Here is a 4,928-nt window from a genome sequence, read left to right as displayed (position 1 = left end):
AAAGTGTTAGTCCTAAAAGAATGGATTGGATTGCATTGGATTGGATTAGTACAAACTTGCGTTGCGTGATGGCTGCATTTCCTGTTGCCAGTTGTCACACATATGGAGCAACTCGCAGTCCTTTCCCCTTAGCCCTATCTCTCCTCCTCACCCCTTCTTTCCGTATCTGACCCTCTTCCAATTTGAAAATATTTATCCCCTTACAAGCTGTTATCTTTCAGTCTGCTCTTTATTTATATTTTAGATTATCATATAAGAAAATCCAAGAAAATTTTAAATTTGTGTGTTGCATTTCTTTCACCTAATATTATAGTCTCCAAGTACATTCATTTTCCCACAAACAGTGCAAGTTTATCCTTCTTCCTGATAAAATAGTACTTCTTTTATTTTTATTTATTTTATTGAAAAACAGTTTCAAAACCAATTAATAGGACAATTTCAATAATTAATACATTGTATATTGTTGTCTTCATAGTGGTTATTCCTAGTACAAGATGCAGACATGATATCCTGCCCAAACACTATTAATACAAATCCTTCTTCTCATTGAATTAAGAGAAAGTAGCTGTATATCTATCCTAACTATTTTGTATATAGAAATAGAAAATGGTCCTTCATTTGCATCCCCATTTTTTAGTTTTGTCAGAGATGGATATTCCATTGCCATTTAAATATTGTAGGTGTGTGAATTCAGCAAAATAATCCAATATAGTCCAGTAGTCTATAACAGTAGAGGGTTATCCACAGGACCGGCAATGTTAGAAGTTGTTGATTTGATCCCCTTGCAGTTCAGCATACTAATATGGCTTTACTTTTTATACCTCATTATTATACTTCTCTGCTGGATGGTCAAGACCAAGATAAAGCAAGACCTATCTAACAAGAAATATAACTTGTAATCTCCTCAGGATTTAGCCTAAAACCCTGTACCACAGTTTGTAGATCCTTTTCAATGTCAGCCTTTGTTCTGCTTTAATGTATTTTTCTAATGCATTTGCTAAATATATATTTCCTAATATATGTATTTTCTAATACTCTATAAAAGTGCATTTTTTAATACTCTATAATTGTGTGTGTGTGTGTGTGTGTGTGTGTGTGTGTGTGTGTGTGCACGCGCGCACTCAGTTTTTCTGGATCATAAATTCTAAAAGCACTTGAGATCCTTAGTATGTGCAGTCAATTCAAACCACAGATCTGCACAAAAAGTCTCATTACTTGGTATTTCATGACCATAATAATGAACTTCATAATCCCACACAGACCTTTTCATAATTAACTTCACTACACTTTTTAAGGTATTGTTTGTTTTGGTTACATTCACTGTACAGAAAGTTGTATAGACAATGAATACAAACCATTATCTGTTATGGCTTATGTCTAAAATGTCACTCCAGAGTCTCACATATTCTAGGTGAGACTTCCAAGGCCAGTGGGCCGTGGGCGTGCTGCGGCCCTCTGCAGATGACTTCATGGCTGTATGGGCAGCTATGCGGCTCCTGCTAGTAGATGGGTCACTGGGAGCTTGACGTGAAGGAACCTATTCTTGTCCCCAGCTTTGCCTGCTTTCTCGCTGCTTTCTGGGCATCATGAGGCATGTACCTCCTCTCTTTATTGACCTTCCACCACACTTTTTCAACCAGCTCTAAACAGAGTCCTTTGAAATCCCGCAAAAGGGGATCTGGCCCTTCTTTCTTTCTTTCTTTCTTTCTTTCTTTCTTTCTTTCTTTCTTTCTTTCTTTCTTTCTTTCTTTCTTTCTTTCTTTCTTTCTTTTTTTTTAACCAGGGATTGAACTCAGGCCCTTGAGCGTGCCAGGGAAGCGCTTATTCCACTGAGCCATCTCCCCAGCCCCTGGCCCTCTTTCTTTAGATTTCATGTGTCAGAGGTTTTGGCCCAGCTATAGAAATCCTATCTCTCCAGGCAAAGTAAAAAGTGACAGAATGTATCACTATTATCAGTAATGGAAAGAAAATTAAGAAATATAAGGGAAAAGGATATTTAATAACATAAGTGAAAATGATATTTTTGGAAGAAAAAAAATCAAAGTTTAAAGTTGATAATAATCAGGATTTTTCAATATAAATCTCAATGTGCTTTATAGAATGCTTCCTTTGCTCAAACCAATAGACATGTAACTAAAACCAACTCTGTTGAAAGCTAATGAAATTCATGAATACAATGAAAAAGTAAAATGTGAAACATTTAAAAGAGAGAACATTTAGACAGCTAACAGAGGAGGCAGGCAATTAGTAGTCTGAGTACAGTGTGGAAATTAACAAAGAAAAAGTCAATTAGAAGCTAAATAAATTAAATTTTAAATAATATGAAAGTCAAGTCCTAATGTACCTAAATGAAAAAGCGAATTACTAATGATGAACAAGTTAGGGAAAATTGTCTTTACACTTGGTCAACCCTGTGAAACACAGAAGTAACTTTTCTGATTCCAGTGTAAACTCTACCTGCAGAGGGTTCTCCTACTGCAGTAAGTGCTGACTCCAAAACTTGGTTCAGTCATCATAGTTTAATAGTTTACAATACTTAAAAAATGCTGATATTTGTTCTTAGAATTAATATTAAATGGTTATGAAAGAAACTCACCAATATCAATGCTTGCATTTTATTCTCATTCATTCAATCAATGGGGAGCAAAGTGTCAAAGAAACGATTTGGTTTTAGCTTCTTAATTTATCCCTTTGTCCTCAAGGAAAAGTTTGGCCTTCTATGTGGGAACTCTGAACATCTTGTCTTAGAGGTAGATTTAAGTTGAATTTGGATGAAGAAAATGTTAGAATTCAACTTTTTTTTTTGCAATTAAGAGTAGGCCGATGCTAATTAAAATGTGATCAGAATCATCAGGATTTGGACCCCACTTTCATTTAGACAGGACAGGACTTGGAGGGACTTGGATCAGACTGAAAACAAGATCTCCTCTTACACTTTTTTATCATACAAAGAAGAAAAATAATGAAACAGAACTTCAAAATAGGACCAGCCAATTAGCTCATGGATTAAAACACCTGCAAGCAGGTACAGGGGCCAGGGGTTGGATCCTTGGGCCTGCTGTGCTGGCCCCACCCTTGGGGTGTGCTGAGACATCAATTGAGACTGGCTGTGGTGGCGCACACCTGCAAACCCAACTCTTGGGAGACTGTAAACAGGTGGATCACTAGGAGACCAATCTAGTAGTGACTGAATGCCCCGTAGACCCTTCCCTAAAAAATACAACAACAAAAAGAAAAGAATTTCAGAATAAGGTAATAGAATAGTAGCAATAACTAATTAATTGCATATTGTTGTCTTCAGAGTAGTTACTCAGTGGGCAATATATAAGCATGAGATAGCTTCCAAACAATAATATCACAAAAATCTTTCTTTTTAACTAGGAAACATTAGCAGCATACCTTTCTTAGCTATCTTGTTTGTGTTATTATTTTCTTTTCTATTCCTTCCTTTCCCATTTCCCCATCATAGTTTTTCTCTCTGTTTTGAACAGTTTCTTCCCAGTTCTCAGTATTTTGTACATTTTGGGTCCTATTTACTTGCTCACTAATGTTCTCACACTAATGAGACCAGGGTATGTTTACAAATCTGGGTCTGATTTAGTTTACTTATTGGGGTGGTGTTGGGTCCCACACATTTACCTAAAAAAGTGTCAAGTCTATAATTTTTCATGGCTGACTAGTACATCATGTATATCATGTTTTATCCATTTCTTAGTTGATGGTCATTTAGGTTGTTTTCAAGATTTAGCTATTATACATTTTCCTGAGATAGACATAGGCGTGCACAACACTGTGGTGTGATGGTTTTAATTCTTGCCTGCACTCCAGTAAGTGCTTCTGGGAATAAGCAAGTCTCACAGGGAATAGGACTTATGACTTTCACAAAGAGAAGAGTTAATCCACGGAACTAAAGTTTCTACCCCTAACAAATTGAACTTTTCACAATCTGACTAAGTGACTGTGGCAGAATTTAATTTATAGAATGAGAAATGATCTCAACACAATTACCAGTGAAAGATGAAACTTCTTTAGTTGTGAAGTTTTAATTCCGAAGGGTACATAACCTTGTAACACCCTGCCTTTGTAGCGATGATCATAGCTATCATTTTACATTCATTTATAAAATTTGATTAATATTTGTCTCTATTATTGGAGCTCAAACTTTAGGAAGGCAAAAAAATTGCCTTTCTTTTTCCTCTTCTAAACCATAGAAGTCCCGTGACAAAAGTTGAATACATCAGTAAATTAATATCCATTACAATGTATATTCAAGCTTGTTAAAATGTTAAATATCATAAAAAAATTGGGCCAGCCTAATAGCTCAGAGGACTAAAGTGCCTGCTTATGCAGAGCACAGAGGCAAAAATGCAATTGAGATTGGGAGTGGTGTCACTAGCCTGTAACCCCAGCACTTGGGAGGCCAAAAATAGGAGGATCACTATGAGTCTGATCTACATAGTGAGACCCTGTCCACCCTGTCCCATACAAGAAAAAATCAAAAAATAAAAATCATCAAAAAATCTTCTTAGAGGTATTTGTGAAGAAATTCACTCTACAAATGTAGACTTAATATAGTTATCAGATTTTAAGACAAAAATTTTGAAACATGGGGTAAAACATTGATATGTCTGTCACAGAAAAGACAGACAGAGAAATACACACTATTTTTTTTTAGACATGTGTTTTGTTCTTCCCATGGGACAGCAAGGAATGTGCGATGCCATTTTCAGTAGTGTAACTTTTGAAACCCCTGTATTAAGGACTCAAAAGTGTGTATGTATATACAGAGGTATATACTCTAATTTTAACTAGCAATATGTAGTTTACATTCAGTTAAGTGTAAAAAACTAAGACAATATTAGTCTCTTAGAGATTCAGAATAATTTAGGAAATTTTGGCACATTAAGAAATACGAATTTATAGAGTCA

The sequence above is a fragment of the Octodon degus genome, unplaced genomic scaffold, assembly GCF_000260255.1.
Source record: "Octodon degus isolate 3935 unplaced genomic scaffold, OctDeg1.0 scaffold00013, whole genome shotgun sequence".
NCBI classification, from domain to species: Eukaryota; Metazoa; Chordata; class Mammalia; order Rodentia; family Octodontidae; genus Octodon; species Octodon degus.
Note: the sequence above shows the minus strand (reverse complement) of the source record.